This window comes from Lissotriton helveticus, chromosome 6, assembly GCF_964261635.1.
Source record: "Lissotriton helveticus chromosome 6, aLisHel1.1, whole genome shotgun sequence".
Lineage (NCBI taxonomy): Eukaryota > Metazoa > Chordata > Amphibia > Caudata > Salamandridae > Lissotriton > Lissotriton helveticus.
In genome coordinates, this window is record NC_136067.1 from 1485548097 (window position 1) to 1485565598 (window position 17502).

The following is a 17502-nucleotide window of genomic DNA, read 5'->3' on the forward strand; positions in this document are numbered from 1 at the left end:
TATTGTTAATCCCAGAGCTGAAGAACAAGTTATGGTGATTGATGATGTTAGCACTGATGATATTTTACATAAATTCCAAAATGTTTTTAGAGAAGAACTAGGGGAACTCAAAGGTTATGTTCATAAAATCATGCTGAAAGAGAATGCAATTCCTACACAACACAAGGCCAGAAGAGTACCCATTTCTGTAAGAGATGAGGTAAAAAGTGTAATTGAAGAAATGCTTCAAGGGGGTATAATTGAGCCTGTAGAGGCTTCCACATGGATTTCTCCAGTGGTTATCACCCAAAAACCTGATAAAAAAATCAGATTCTGTGTGGACCATAGGTCGTTAAATAAGAATGTGGTTGCTGACATATTCCCTTTGCCTAACATTGGAGAGTTAGTTACTACTCTGCATGGTGCAAAATACTTTAGCAAGTTGGATCTTAAACATGCTTATCATCAGATTTGCTTACATGAAGAGTCAAAACATGTTACGGCTTTTATCACCAGCGAGGGGACATTCCAATTCACAAGACTACCTTTTGGGCTCTTATCAGCAGCCAGTGTATTTCAGAGGATGGTTTCTGAAATTTTTAAAGGTATTTCAAAGGTATTGTTCTTTCAGGATGACATCCTTATTTTTGGTGATAATCAGGCAGTACATAATGAGGTTCTTAATCATGTATAGAAAAGAATTGATGAAGCTGGTCTCACACTAAGAAAAGAGAAATGCTCATTTTTGGTTAAGGAAATAGAGTACTTAAGATATGTACTTGCTGCAGATGGTGTTAGACCAAAGAAAAATGTGTTGTCTGCTATTGAATTGGCGCCTTGTCCTGTTGACAAAGATCAGCTTAGATCCTTTATGGGGCTGATTGAATTTTATGCTAAATTTGTGAGAGATTTTTCGAGTAAGACAGCTACCTTAAGGGACTTACTGAAAAAGGGTGTAAGGTTTGTGTGGAACCAGAACCATACTAATTGTTTCAATTTGATCAAACGTGAATTGTGCAGTGCTAAGGTACTGACACCTTTTGATATTAAACGCACTTCAATTCTCATGGTAGATGCGAGTAGCATTGGTTTAGGTGCTATTTTACTTCAGAGACATGACAATGAGGAGAAGACAATAGCGTTTGCCTCTAGACCTTTGACTTCATCTGAGTCAAATTACTCTGTCATAGAAAGAGAGGCGCTTTCTGCTGTCTGGGGAACGACGTATTTCAGGACATATTTGTGGGGTACCAGGTTCATCCTGCGTTCTGATCATAAGCCGTCGGTGAATGTGTTAGCTCCTGGTGGTGCAGGCAAGGGTGCACCTAGATTAGCAAGGCTGGCCTCTAGATTACAAGATTTCCAGTTTGACCTACATTTCATTCAGGGATGGAGGAACATCCAGGCTGATTGCCTGTCCAGACTCCCTGCTGTTGATGTTAATAGTAACAATGTTTTATTGGAATCTCAGGAGGAAAGTGCTGTTGCATTCTTCAATGATGTGATTTCACTAGGGGAGGGTTCTTTTACTAAGGAAGAGTGGTGTCGCTGTATGGAGAATGATCTAGTATTGCAAAAGGTTATGGATCTTATCAGAATGGGTTCCAGATGGGAGAGTACTGTTGAACTTTCTGTTAGGCCTTTCATAAAGACTATAGATGAGCTTTCTATTTGTAGGGATATGGTGATTATGAGAGGTGACCGTTTTGTTCTGCCTCATTCTTTAAGAATCAAACTCCTTGGCTTAGCCCACGAAGGTCATTTAGGGCAGACCCTCACCAAGCGTAGAATCAAGGAAAAATTTTGGTGGCCATCTGTTGATTCCGATACTGTCTCTTTTGTTGAAAATTGTAGATTTTGCAAGGAAGGTGAAAAGAGGTTAAAAATTGTGGGAAGTCAAGGGAGTGGAGAAATATTCTCATCTAAGGAGCCGTGGCACAGCATTAGTTTAGACTTTATAGGACCAATGTCTGAGTTACCTTATAACCAGCGTTTTGCTATTGTTGTTATTGACAACTTTTCTAAGTGGCTTACTGTGTCTTTTGTAAGTGAAATAACCACGGATTCAAATATTAATTTTCTTTAAAACGTTTTCATGGATGAGGGTTTCCCTTCTGTGTTGATAACGGACAATGGGACTCAATTGCTGTCTAGCAAAATGAAATTATTCTTGGATAATTGTGGTATATCGCATCATAAGACCAGTTTGTATAACCCACAAAGTAACGGCATTTGTGAGAGGGTGAACAGACTGGTTAAGGGCATAATACAAATGACTTGTTCTTCTGGGTTGTTTTCAAATGAGAAAGTACAATAAATGGTTTGGGCTTATCGTTCCACTCCGCACAAACAAGGCCAAAAAACACCATTTGAGTTGATGCAAGGTAGATCTCCCAGCACGAAATTGACGCCTTTTTGGTTAAAAGAGAAAAATTATCTTTTGACAACACCTACTGTTCTGGATACAGTTTCTTTGCCCATTGCAAAGGGTGATCTTGTAAAGGTGAACCCTGGTCGGATTTCAAAAGGCTTGTCAAAGTTCAGAGGCCCTTTTGTTGTCAAGTGTGCCTATCCTTGTTTTGTTCTTCTTGAGAATGCGAAAAGTGGAACTACCGAAGAGAGGCTTTGTACCAAAAATTTGGCAAAACAAAGTCAGATTTTACAGCTTCTGTAAAGGTCTGTGATTCTAATGGTTATATGCTTGCCACACATAGTTATGGAGTATCTCAAGGTCGAAATGTGGGTAGAAGGGAAGAAGGTGATGGTGATGCCTCTCACAGTCTGGGTTCTCAAAGTGAAACCTTTAGTGCTCAGAATAATGATTCTTCTTCCATGCCTAATGATTGTGTCAGGAGCTCACGCATTCGTCGTCCTCCTGTTTATCTGGATGATTATATTTGTTGAGCTTCTGTTTTTATTTTAATTTTATGTTTTTATTGGTTATTTAGTGATCAAGGGAGGGAGATGTGTTGTAAATATCATTTCATCTTGTTGCATGTTTTAGTCTGTCTTTTATCTTAATTGTATTATGTCACATTTGGAATATGCTGAGTGTTCTTTGTGCATCCTGGCTTCCCTGGCATTCCAGATGTGTCAGTTGGAGCCTGGCCAGATGAAGAGGTGCATGTTTCTATCTGTATTGCAATAAATCTCTACAAAGCAGCTCAAAGGCGTCTGTTGGATTTATCTTTCCTTTACAACATAGGACCTAAGGACCATGTGAAAAACGTTTTTTATTTTGCCAATAACTTTGATGCCGTTTGATGAATCTTAATGCCATTTCAAAACTAACTTGACAGTCAGTTCAGCTCATGTTTCAGGAGTGCTTCGTCAAGTGGGGGCAGAGGAAAGGGGAATCCCAAAAGGTATTTTCCTCGTGCAATTTCCCATAGGGATTTTACACACCAAATTTGGCAGAAAGGTAGCTTTTGGTCCAAAAGTCAAACTTTTTGTGAAGTGGTGTAAATCCACTCAGTAATTTTTGAAATAATAATGAAAACTTGAATGTGTATGTATAGGGATACGAACGCTTTGCAAACCCTCGTGAGATCTGATTAGCTGCCAACACTTCAACCAGGAAGTGGTGGCAGCCATCTTGGGACTCAAAAAAGGGACAGGGTGGGAATACTCTGACCCCCTAGGTATGGTGGCAGGGTCCTCCTGTGACCTCGACATGGCCAAAAATCAACTGAGCTGCAAATTTGTGGCAAACATTTAATAAAAACAAGGGCTGGGTCCTGCGTTTGTTTTGAATCCAGCCCAAGGTGCATTTTTATTTTTTAACCCCTTCGGTGCTGATGACGGCCCTCGTCCGTCATGCACCGCGGTGGGCGTGTGCTGATGACGGCTGGGGGCCGCCATGAACCCGCCCACTTCGAAAAACTCCGCACAGGTGCAGAATCGTGGCCGCGCCCAAGGGGTTAAAGGAGGGGGCGCATGGGCACCCCACCTAAGGCTAACTAAGCCCCTGGGGCCACCACCTCCCCAAGGCTTTATTGATCAAAAGGGAGGAGAGCGCACTGGGGCCCCCTCTATGGGCTCTATAAACCCCAGAGACCACCACCTCTGTGGCACTAAAGAAAGATTAATGGGGTGCACAAGGACACCCCGAGCCCCTGGGACCAACACCCCCCAAGGGCTAAATAACAACCACAAGTAAGTGCCCCACAGTGTGATTGCTCAGACCTCGGCAAAGGCCCGCCCCTTTCTCAACCACTCCGCAAATGTCCCTCCTGACACATTGCAGGTTGAGGGATGAAGTCCCCTTAGCTCCTGAGGTTCATTGGGGGCCAAGAACCCCTACAACTAAGTCCCTCACAGTGGGATTGCTCAGATCTCATCTGAGGCCATACCCCCTATCTCCACCCAATCTAGAAATGACTTCCTGGTGCACTACTGGTTAGGGGACAAAGTCCCCTTAGCTGGTGAGGGTCGTTGGGCACCAAGAACCTCTATTGTTGCCCCCAGTTAGTCCCAGAGAGCAGGAATGCTGAGACCTCGTTGGAGGCCCCACTCCCTTTCTCAACCAATCTGCAAAAATGCCACCCCACTTATTCTCTCTCACATCCTCTTACAAACCTACTCAGACATTCATCCCACCCACTGAGACACTCATGCACTCACTCACATACTCAGGGGCATAATATAATTATCGCCGCATTAGCGGCAGAAAACTGCTGCTAAAGCGGCGATAATGCGCTTGATAATATGCCCTTGTGATTTCCCATAGAAGCTCATGTTCTGGTGTGAACATGGGCTTCTATGGGAATTCTCTACGGCATATTATCAAGCCCATGTTCGCTGCTTTAGCTGCAGTTTTCTGCCGCTAAAGGGGCGATGATTATAACACCATGCTTGATAATATGCGCCTCAGTGTCAAAGGTAAGTGGTTACATTTAGGAAATAAAATTTAAAAACCCTTACACATTTATTGAAAAAAACAAAGGTTACAGGAACATTATAGTTAGGAAATAGAATTTAGAAAACCTTGGAAATTCACTGAAAAAAACAAAGGTTACATGGACATTATTGTTAGGCTCGGATTTCACTCGTACAAAACCAGTGAAATTCAGCAGTTAAAGCTACCTGAGCTAACTATAACTTGTGCCCCCGCAATGCACTGCTTATGATATTACATCACTCATAACATGGTCAGTGACATCACTGATGACAAAATTAATGACATATCAAATGGCATCACTGATGACATCATCCAGTGATTGTTAGTGTTTTCTAAACGTTTTTGTGTATTAAACTTATATACTAAGGTACCACAAAAGTTAAATTAGTATACTTTGTGTTCTACTAATAAGTGACTACTTTTTTTAACATATATATATATATAAATATAAAACATTATTTCCTATGAAATGCCATGTCTCTGCCTCCATTATTTTCTATGGGAGTGTGCTGCAGCACTAGTGATTTCGCATATGCTAGACTTATTCCAAGGCTTGCTGGAGTCCATTTACAACTGTGTTGTGGCCTTTTGGCTGTAGTACAGTTTGTGACTAGCAATGCTCTTTCTCTTTTGTGGGTGAGTGTTTGTATTAGCATGCCCCTCCCTAAATCCTTTATTACCCCCGGCTAAACCCTTCCTATTTTGTAGTAAGTATTCTGTCATTTACACGTACTCATCCTGCTCCCTCACTCATTTACTCCAAAGTAGGAAACGTATGTGTGTGGAGATCACCACCAGAAAATATAGGAGAGGAGGTGGAGGAGTGGATATCCACCAGCAAGTTTATCAATTGCTTTTTGTACTAAGTAGCACTACTGTGGTATTATTTTACGTACTACAAAACACAGTTTCTTAATGGGGCCCAGAATGTTCACTACTTTGTGCATATCATAGTCTGTAATCCAATTATTTTGCCCTCAATGACTCCTTGATCCTTGGCCACTATGTCTAACTCGGCCCCACCTCCTCTCAACACTTAAACCTCTGACTGTTTCTTCCAGTTCCTCAGAAGGAAGGCCAATCACATAGAGGTGTCAAAACACTATACACAAGCACCTGACAGCAAGGTTGGACCTCTACTGTCCTTACTTGCAGCCTTTACATAACTGCATTGTCTCATTTTGATGTTTTCCCGTTTTTGGATTCAAGGCATACATTTCAGGAGAAGTGAATATTCCTTTCCTATACCCAATCTCTCATGCCCCCTTTGTACCTTACCCTGTGTTTCTCTCCACCGCTTACTACTCCCTAATCCACACAGTCCATCTCTTTTGAAACATTGCCAACCTCAACAGCTTAGGATTCTCTCCCTACATCCCTACATCTGTCAATCTGAATCCGGACATTAGCCGGAGGCCAGCCTGGTCTCAGTTGCTTCATAAACCAAATGAGGGCAAAAGATCCTCGTTCAATGGCGCTAGACTGCTGTTCATTAGGTAGTAGCCATTTGATAAAGTATGCCACTCATTGGTCCTGCACTTCATCACCCAACATCAACTAAACCATGCTCTGAGGCATCGGACTGCACAGCAAATATCTTACTATTTTCAAGTGTCCTCAGCACTGTTGCAGTGCAAAGTGCTACCACCAAAGTCTCAAATGCCATCAGACTCTCCACGGTCCAGTGGATTATTTCTGGCTGCATTTTAGAAGTCAATATAGTCAAGGACACAGCAATGTTGCTGTACTCCTTCACAACGCTGCAGTAATACCCTTTGAGGCCTGAAAAGGTTCTCTTGACTGACTCTGGCTCTTGGTTGGATCCTGGGTCATAATGTTCTGGATCTTTTTTTGCACTTTTTATCTTGTGTGAAAAAGTCCTCCATATGCACCTGATCACCCCATTTCTTTGCTTGATACTGGTAGTAACTGACTGATTGTGCCCTGGGCTCTGCTTACCAGACCCAGGGCCAGTGCTCTGCTTTAAAAGTATGTGGTATTTTGGTATAATTACAATTGCCAATGGCAGACCCCTGTAAATCCACTAGCATATAATAAGGCAACACAAATACCTATAAGTCCTTAGTATATAAGAGGGCATGGAGGTTAAGAGGCCCAGTAGATCTCTGCCTTGAATAATCAAGAGAAGAGGGGATGTCCTGCTGGAACCCCTGTTCTGCACCCCAAGAGGTCTGCACTCATAAGAGCTCCAACTGCTGCACACTTTGGAACTATAGCCCTAAGGGCTTTGACTTGCTTCAAAGGATTGAGAGTGAGTCCCTGAAAGCAACAGTTACTACAAAAAGAGCTACAATAGATCTTCTGGTTGTAACCACAAGGCGATGGACTGTCCTGCTGGAAACTAGGCCTGGGTGGTAAATTCCGTTCAGCTAGTGGAATTTGGGTAATTTCGCGTTCCGCGGAGAATGTGAAATTGCCAAAAATTCGACAATCCGCGGCTTCGCAGAATTTTTTGCTTGTTCGCGCTTTAAAAAAGCATGTTCACAAGATATTTCTCCCCGAGCACGCAAACAGCGTTCGCAAACAGGAAAGAAGCATCGCGAACGGGGGGAACAAGAAATTCTGCGCATTCGTAGAACTTTTGCTTGCTCGCAGAGATTTTTTACCATTTCGCGGAGCTTTGCGTAGCGCGACTAGGCAAATTCCGCCCACCCCTACTAGAAACCTGATCTGCACCTAAAAGATTATACGCTGGAGGACTGAACCTGCTGCACAATCTAGTACTACAGCCCCAAGGACTTTGCCTGGCTTCACAAGGATTAAGGAGTGAACTTTCTGCACGTTAACAGAGCCCATCTGCATCATCTACACCAAGAAGTCCTAATCCAGGAGTGTGTTTAGTGAACTTTTAAGTATTTGGTCAGGTGCAGTGTGAAAATTGTAGCCCTAGCATCCCAAGGACCATTTCAGAGGTTCTTTGACCTTGAATTGGTGTTGTTGTAACGTTGAACCCTCAAGGAGACCTTCTGGAAGAATTTACAGAAGTTTGGAGAAGTTTGGAGCAACTTTTGTATAAACCTCCATAAGCTGACCAGCTGCATTGCAGGAGTGGTGGTCCCGGACCCCAAGAGGCAAACCATTGCATTTTAACCCTTTACTGGTGCCGTGTACCACTTTCCTGCAACACGAAACACTTCTGGAAGTAAGTGTAAATAACTCTTCACTTTGTCCTGGTCCTCACAACCTTTTTTAGCGCTCTGAGAGCTATTTGCTTCTAAGCACTAGTTTTTCTTTAAAAATTCATATCTCTGGTTCCATACACTGGATCATTGTCATTTTGGTGTCTATGTATTCATAAGAATATAATCTATTGTTATAAAGTGACGTTGGATTTATATTGTGTGTTGTGTATTACTTATTTAATATAATGGTGTTTTTAAATGCTTTACACACCTGTCTCCTAAGTTATGCCTACCCGCTTGCTGCCAGCTATTAAGGGCTGAGAAAGGGAATATTTTATTGAGGCCTTGACTGAATCTTTTATTGTGTTTGTGGCCTTATTACTAGTGGTAAGTCCCTACTTATCACTACTAATAACCCACTTTGCAACATACAGTGTGAACTTAGCGCAAGGGTATTAGAGCACTTTAAATGAGCATTAGATTTCTTTACACAAGGGTAGTCTAAGCTTTTTGAAGCAATAGGAAGATTAGTTCATTTGCCCTGAACCACAGGACATTGAAACATTGCTGAAACTCATACCTGGTTCCCAGTTCCAAGATTGGCAGCTCTAGCTTAGTTTGGAGAACTTGTTCCTGACATCTGTTAACTTAGTAGTCGAGGTGCACCCCATACCAATGCTCTATCTGGCAGGTACAGGCCTTATTGGTCAACCCTCTGACCTATAGAATTTAAAGTACTTGCTTGCTGTGTAGCAAGTGGTCTTTAAACTCTATTGTCAGCCAATTATTAAATACTTAGGTCCTGGAATCCATCCAGAATCCAGCTAACCATATTTTAAAAGGCAGTAGAGGAATGTGGTAGAGGCATTTTTAACCCCTTCTGCGCTCATGACGAGCTGAACTCGTCATGAGTTGTGCCGATCGCACGCTCATGACGAGCTCAGCTCGTCATGTAACGCGGCTTTTTGAAAAAAGCCGCGCAGCGCAAAAATAGCGGCCGCACGCATGCGGTTAAACCCTGAGCGCATCACTTTAGAATGAAAGTGCTCTCTGGCATAGACCTCTCACGTAACGTAGCTACAAGAACACAAATCAAAAGTACTCTGAAACCTATCAACTCCTATTCTTTCAATGAGCGCATCTGCCCAAGTAGTCTTGGTGCCTGAGTTGATCACTCTATAGCATCAAGTTTCAGAACAGCACAAGTGTTTAATGATTCATTTCCATCAAAGTTCTTACGGGAGCGATATGTTCCAAGCTCCACTTACTTGACCTTTTCTTTCTCAGTATTCTTTGCATCAATCTCTCACGGTAGGGTTTATGTTGCTGCTGATTTATCCCTCCAAATACACAATGAAAATGTAAGTGCCAAACTTTTTCACTTAGTTGAGGATGTCCTGCTTACCTGGCTTTTAGTGACTCTGATTACCAGCTTCCAGGAAGTGCCTTTGCACAAGATTCCCCACTTCAATTGCACTGTTCATGTTTAGCTCTTAGGGTTTCTTAATTCTCAGTGTTCTTTGGGGATGTAATCTTCTAAATACATTCAGAAGCAAAGTCAGTATAGAGGACATGCTTACCCAATCACAGCAGAATAACATTAATCTTTACACATTTTCTGGCCAAGTACTTACTGTTTGTCCTGTGTTTTTAGTCTCTTAAAATACCTGGTTCTATGTTCACTTCCTGGCACAAGTGTGGTGATTTAGACTTATTTGTATAATTAAGATCATTATTGCAGCCATTATATATGTGTTCTGAATTCCCCTTCGTATGTTTTGATGGTTCTTGTTCTTTCCAAATGATGGCCTTTCAGTTTGACTAAAAAACCTTCTGTGTCTCACAGCTTTATCTGTTCCTTTACTTTATCAGATTAGCTTAACAGGATCCTTTTAAACACTGAATTCGCTAAGGATGTGCATTCATTAAATCTCTCAAAAAAGGAACCAACTGTATCCTTTGATGCAATGCAATTCTCAGTGCCCGAATGCAGTGGAAAGAGAAAATGGGTCATGAGAGCAGTGACGGACGCTATTTACCGGGTGGATGGGTGGGGGCATGAGGAGGGTTGTAAATTAACCCAACCCCCCAAAAAAACACTTACCTTCAGGCCGGCCACGTGGCAGGCCGCCGCCTCTCGGTCCACTTGCCACCGCCGCCCCTCTTGCCCCTGGAAGCAGGAGCAGGAAGCACCCTGGCTCTTGACTCCCCTAGCCAATCACAACGCTGCAATGCAGCACTGCCATTGGTCTGGGCTCCATGGATCGGAGGGAATGGGAGCATGAGGCATGTTCTGCACCCAAGCTGTAATGCATCCTGGGTGCAGAACATGCAAAGTGCGCATGACGGTTTGGCCGGCCCGAAAGAGCCAGTCAAAGCATCATTGCATAGCTTGGAGGGGCAAACTACTACTCCCCCGCCCTGCTCTGGCAGTCCAGCCCCGTACCACCCTGCACCAGGAAAGGAAAACTAAAATGATAATAATGCTATTTGTTATCATTTTAGTTTTCTATAACTACTGCCCACACAGCAATAGGGTAACGCTCCTCTGCCTTAGCGGAGGAGCCACCACTGCATGAGAGGCAGCTAAGGAGCAGAACAATTGGCATGTTGATCAGGTTCAAGGAGTGATGGACGGGGGAGTGGAAATGGCATTCAGTCACTGGACCTGATTGGGCAAGGCATTCAATGACTAGACCATGGCAGCTTTGACATATGCTTTACACAGAGCTTCAGTTCTGTGATTCCCTATGTGGGATGGTCTTTTTAGAACCACCTACTAGGCAAAGCAATAACAGAAGGTTCAGTCATTAGCAGAGACAAGACCTCAAAGTCTACTTCCCTAATGTTTGCCCTTACCTTATCTGATAGCCTGTTAGCCTTGTGTTTTTACAGACATATTATCACCAGCATCAGTATTTTTAACAAACCACTCAGTGAGACAATTGTCAGCAAAAAATCCATAGCAATCTGACCATGTAATATGTGACAGTGCAGCTGCTTTCTTCCACCAATGTGCCACAGAGAACCACCTCTTCCACTCTGTTTTCTTTCTCATTAGTGACGGACGATCAGGAAGGAGCTGACCCTCCCCTCCTTCTCCTCTAGCTACCCCAGTCAGCATCATAGTGGCAGATTTGTCATAATGGGGTTTTAGGAAGTTGAAATGGAGCACCTTGTGTGTGCATTTCTTGATGTGCAAGGTCCATAGGTACATCACTTTGCCAGCCCTCTTAAGCACAGTTTACAGCCTGGTTATTGTTATTGTTATTGTTAATAGGGTTTCTAAAGCGCACAGCTGCCCCAGCAAAGGAGCGTCCCGGCGCTGCCAAATCCTGAAAAAACACATGCACAGCCCGAAAAGGTTGTTGCCGGTGTAGCTAGGCCCATGAACTATATTGAAGGGTAAAGAAAGGTTTTAATGGCTTTTCGAAATGACAGCAGGTCCTCCATACCACAAATATGTACCGGCAGAGAGTTCCACAGCTTGCCCGCCAGAAACCGAAATGAGCGCCCTCCTACCCGGCAGAGTTTGAACCGCGGGACAGACACCAGGTGCTGTCCCAGCGAGCGCAACTGTCGGTGGGGCACATATGGGGTCAGTAAATTGCCCAGAAACGGCGGGCTGCCAGATTTTAGAATCTTAAAAGATAGGCAAAGGGCGTTAAACTGGATCCGCTTATCAATCGGAAGCCAGTGCAGCCTTTGGATAATGACTCCAACCGGGCACCAACGGGGGAGACCTACCAGAGTTCTGGCTGCAGAGTTTTGTACTCGTTGAAGTCGCCATATCTCTGCTTTATTAGCCCCCAAAAGCAGAGAGCTAGCATAGTCTAGGCGAGAGAGTATGGTAGACTGCACAATAAGCTGTCGTACCACCGGGTCAAAAAATGTGAAGAAAGGGTTAAGACCCCTTAGCAAACCTGTGCATGTGGCAGCGACTCTCTTTGTATGGGTCTGGAAACGGAGCGTGGAATCCATCCAGACCCCAAGATTCTTTACCACTGTTTTAGGCATTGGCATAGCACCAAGAGGCGCTGGCCACCAATGCTCATTCCAGAGGGCGGCATTCTTTTCCACCAGTAACACCTCAGTTTTACTCGCGTTTAGTTCTAAACAATTTCCTGTCATCCATTGAGCCACTGCTGTCATCCCGTCTCTGAATCTAGTGGTCGGTGTAGATGGTGCCTCAGCTAAGGTGATAACAAGCTGGGTGTCATCAGCATAGGACACCATCATAAGGTCCCATTTTTTTGCGACATCCGCCAAAGGTTGTACATAGAGATTAAACAGCGACGGGCTCAATGATGAGCCCTGTGGGACCCCCTGACCGATGGAATGGGATTGAGAAAGAAATGGAGGGGCCGACACACGGAAAGATCTCTCAGTCAGGAATGACCTGAACCACTCTAAGGCAGTGCCAGTGACCCCTGCAGCCTCTAAACGATGTAGAAGGATGTCATGGGACACCGTGTCAAATGCTGTGCTGAGGTCTAACAAAATCAGCGCTGCACTATGAACGGCATCCAGGATCGTTGGGAGATGTTCCGTGGTGGCTAGCAGGGCTGATTCCGTGCTATGGCCCGACCGAAAACTGCTCTGAGACGGGTCCAGGATATTATGGGAGCTCAGAAATTGGGATATGGTGTTATTGGCATGGGCTTCAGCAATCTTGGCCACCCAAGGAAGAAGAGAAATTGGACGAAAATTCTTGGGTTTTGAGGGATCTAACGTGGGCTTCTTAATAATCGGAGAAACCCAGGCCTGTTTTCAGGCACCTGGGACGGTTGCCATGGAAAAGGATAGGTTCAGTATTTGACACAGCGGCTACCTAAAGAGCGAAAGTGACTCAATAAATTGGGACGGCCTCATAGGGTCCGAAGGAGAGCCATATTTAATTCTACCACCCAATCTAGATAATTCCTCCTCCGAAATCTCCGGAATAACTGATAGGGTAGGGCAGGACTCATCCCTAGCAAGCGAGAGAGTGGAGACAGGAGACGTATGTGGAAAAGATTGATAAATCGTTTGTACTTTTTCCACAAAAAAAGTCGCCAGCTACTCACACTGTTATGTGGATACTATGCCAGGGAGAGCCGCATTTTTACTCTTAAGCTCTTTAAAGATTTTAAATATGCATTTCGTTGGATTAGGACTTTGCTTTATTTCCCTAGCATAGAAAGCTGCACGTGCAGCACAGATGGCTTTGTGATAGAGCTTGACTTTGGACAAATAGATTACTTTGTCTCCATCCATGTACTCCCTTCTCCAAACACGTTCCGCTTTCTTGCACTCTTTCCTGTGGGTTCTCAATAAATCATTATACCAAGGATTCGAGTTGGAAGTGCGCCCTCTGGTCCATTTTGCAGGAATAAAGGTATCCAGACCCTTTGAGATCCAGTCGCAAAACGCAGCATACGCCACCTCAGGGTTAGCCGTGTCTTCTAAGGGATTAGCCATAAGGAAGGCATGGAGGTCTTCTAGTTTAAGTTTATGCCAAGGGCGTCTGAGGACCGGGTTATCGGTGTCTAACCTATAAGGTTCTGAAATAGATAACCTAATTTCTATCAGGAAATGATCGGTCCAACCCATGGGCTTGGGCCTTGCTATGCTCATATCTGTTCAACATCTCATGGAGTGTTCTGGGCCCTACCCGGTCAACTTCCCAAACATCTTTTCAGGTTGCTATTCAGTCATGGTCACATTATGAAATTTCTATTTTATAAACTGCTATTGACTGAGCTTCTTGGACCCTAGTCCCAATATACAGTTCACACCAGCACTCTCACCCCTCAAGGGACTTCCGACAGAGTGCTCTAAGAAAATCTCACTCCCTTCTCCAGGCCATTATTTTTGGTAAAAAGCAGACCTGGCAGGCGTGTGTCCAACTTCTTCCCGAAAGATTATTGTAGCCCCGTAATCATATTTGTCAGGGTCTTGTAGAACATTTTCTCAAGAATGGGGTTAGAAAGTGATGAGGTGTGTTGAATTTTAAATAGTCCCACTCCCATCTGATATTGTTTTCCTGTACACAGGCCTGAATTTAGTTCCCCTGTCCGAAGCTACCTCCTTCTGGAATTCTAACAAGGTAGAAATACTGAAAAACCTCTGACCACTACGTAAGTCCTAAGAGGTACTATCTCAGGATAGCTAGTGGTGTGATGCCCTACATCCAGTTGGCCATGCCCACTGAGGACATTTTAGAGTTTAACATCCCAAAATTGTTCAGTTACACTCATGTATTTATTCAGTCAACAATCCAAAGTCAAAATAGACACAACTTAAGCATCTTTCGACCATTCATCGAACGTCTAAATGGTGACTGGACCAGGGGAATGTTATGAGCTAATGTCCAAACATCTGCGGTTAATTTGTAAAAGAATGCGTGCCGGTGCCCAAAGCTCCGCTAAGAAGCCCACAGCCAGTGCTATTAAATGTTGGTGCTCCAAATACCAAGGCTGCATAGTCTTGAATCCACCCCATGTGTCTTTAACCTATACTGGACGCTACCTGCCATTTTATCTTTCTGTTGCAGGTCCCTGCTTTCTCCCATTGTGATGGTTTTTCTGTCTTTCTCTTCCTCTGTCTTTCCCCTTTCTGTGTTTTTCAGGGCCATTACTCCCTATTTTTACCCAGTTTTTATTTTTTAACCAAACCTGAGCAACCACCAATGAAGGGGAAACCTGGGTTACTCAAGGTAGTTTTTATCATTTAAGTACCCCTGCTGCTACCAAATATCTAAGGGTTCCCTGGAATATAGTGGAGCCCATACAGGCTTTTAGGACCAGGTGATGGCTGATAATGAAGCCTAACACTACTATAGTGGGTGAGGGCCAAACAAAATAAATAATTGAATTTCTTGTGCAGATTTTGATAAACTGTGAATTCTGGATGAAAAAAGCCGCGGGTGAGGATACCTACCAGTGTCTATGATTGAGGAAAAGTAAGTGTTAGTTACTAAAATTGAGTGCCGGTGGGCCGGCCAGAAACCCACTGCTGAAATTAAGATTTACGCATGTCCCAATTCAGGATTGAGGCTAATTCTTACCAAAGTACCTGTGCAAAACGTAAACGTTCTATGAGTTTCTACACAGCGACGTCCAGAACGTAGGGCAGTAATCTGCTGAATTTGTAGAAGAGCTCTGTGAATGTCTGACTCCAAAACCAAAGGAGGACAGATTTTCTCAGTAAACAACTAATCACGTGCCTCAGCTTGCCAGACAATGTGTGCCCTTGTGGTGCAGCTATTGCAGATGGTTGTCCACATTAGATTATAACGCCTTCTCTGCAGTACCTTTATCACAATTTAATGGAATTTTTTTATTTTTAGGTGGCAATCTAAAAATGATCTCCGCTGTATTTTGAAGCAGAAACAGCTATCCGAGAAGACAATTTGAACCGAGGAGACAATTTGGGCTTCGAATTGGGCCGCAGTTTTTAGCACTTCATTTTTGCAGCCCCCTTTGTCTCTGCTGCGGTGTAATTGTGCCATGGCCTATCAGCTAAACAGCAAATGCTCTGTATAGACGTCTGCAATCTATCTGCATTATCAACCCAATTCCTGTATGCCATGCAATATTTTTCTCCAAGAGATAAGGGGAATCATTAGCCAACTGCCTCCCTCAGGACGACGACATATTTCTCTGTCAGCGGAGTCAGGCCCGTTGCTGGGCGCGGCAATTAATCCATCCGGCGAATATTTTTTTTTAGGCTGATAACCTTCCTATTCTCTCCAAGCCAATGCATCTTGTTCAGACTCGCGACTCTTGTCAGACATCTCTAGAGCGACTGATCCTGCAATCCGTGTTATGTCACCGTGACTCTGATTTCCGGCGTGCTGCTAATCTTGATGCGTTACTTCCTTTTCCGTTTAATATTACAGTGTTATCGTGCTATCGCGCGGGCGCTTCTCTTTATTAACTGCGACAGCGCGGCTTCTTTATTCCAGCTGGCAGGGAGCCTGACACCTTTCCTATAATGATCCGCTTTCAAAGTAATGCCCTGCTGCGGAATAAAAAATACCCGCGGCGCTGTTTGGTAGCGTTGCTATCATATTTACTTCCATTATCCTATTTATCATTTCTAGGTGCTGCCAACGGAAATCAGTGTGGAAACAGTCGCCAAGCAGTAAGTGCAAAAGGTGAAGCAAGGGGCGTTGCTACCATTGGTGCAGCAAGTGCAGTGACTTCGGCCTGAGCGGCCCACTGAGCCCTGATTACTGCCGTATATTGGAATATAAACAGTAGGAAGGGGGGGGGGGAGGGGGTGTGTGTGTGTGGGGGGCATCATACTGGTTAAGATGCCGGGTGAGGTGGTGAACATTCAAAAGATGCCAATTCTTTTTTTGGAGACTAGGAGAAACCAGGGGGTATATGTACTAGGAACTGGAGCAGTGCGGTCCTGCGAGCAATTTTTCTGCAAAGCACTTGGGGCCATATGAAGGTAATTTGTGTTTTGCGGTTCTCAAATTGTGATTTTTTGGGAATCGCAATTAGAGAATCGCAAAACGAAATGTAGGTAGGTTTAGCAATTTAATTGCGAATCCCAATTCTTCCTTATTTGTGAATCGCAAATTGAGATTCGCAAATAAGGTATACCTTCTCATTCATTTCTATGGGCTATGAGGCCCATAGGAATGAATTGGAAGACATTCTCAATTTGTGATTCTCAATTTGCGATTCTCAATTAGAGAATCGTAAATTGAGAATGCAATTTCAGGGTTGCAAGGGTGTCAATAGGACAACCCGTTGCACCCCTGAAATTAACATGTGTGCACATGTGGCCCACATACATGCCCTAGGGGCATGTATGTGATCCACATGGCACTTTGAAAAATGCCAAAAAATGCATTTTTCAAAGAAATGGCAATTTACCACCAACCTGAAGTTGGTGGTATTTTGCGATTCCTTAAGCCACAATTTGCACAACTTGGGTGCTTCCTACATTGCATTTAAGGAATCGCAATTTGCAATTCCTTAAATGCAATCGCACAATAAGGAATCGCAAATTTTGCAGTTCCTTATTTTGCATGTGGCTTTTTGTGTGCTACATAGCACACTGCCCTAATTGCGATCGCAAATGCTGAAATTCTATGAATTTCAGCATTTGCGAACGCAATTAGGCTTCCTACATATGGCCCTACGTCATTTACAAAAACGCAGGGATACGCGTTATTCACAAGATTAGCGCCCCTGGGCTATCCCTTGCACCGGTCCTGAAAATAGCTGCCTAGCATCATTGAAGACACCCTTGCGCCATTTTTCAAGGTGTTCCTTCCTGCACATAAACAATCAATAATGATGATGATTTGCTACTTTGATATGTGCTGCAGCACACATAGACGTAGCAAATAGTCATGAATTAATGAATAATGAACTCCCTGCACAAAAACAATCACTAATGGCATTTTGCAGCACACATAGAAAGAGAAAACAAGAGAATTAAATAGTATTTCTCCTTGCTGCGCCACTCTAATGCCTG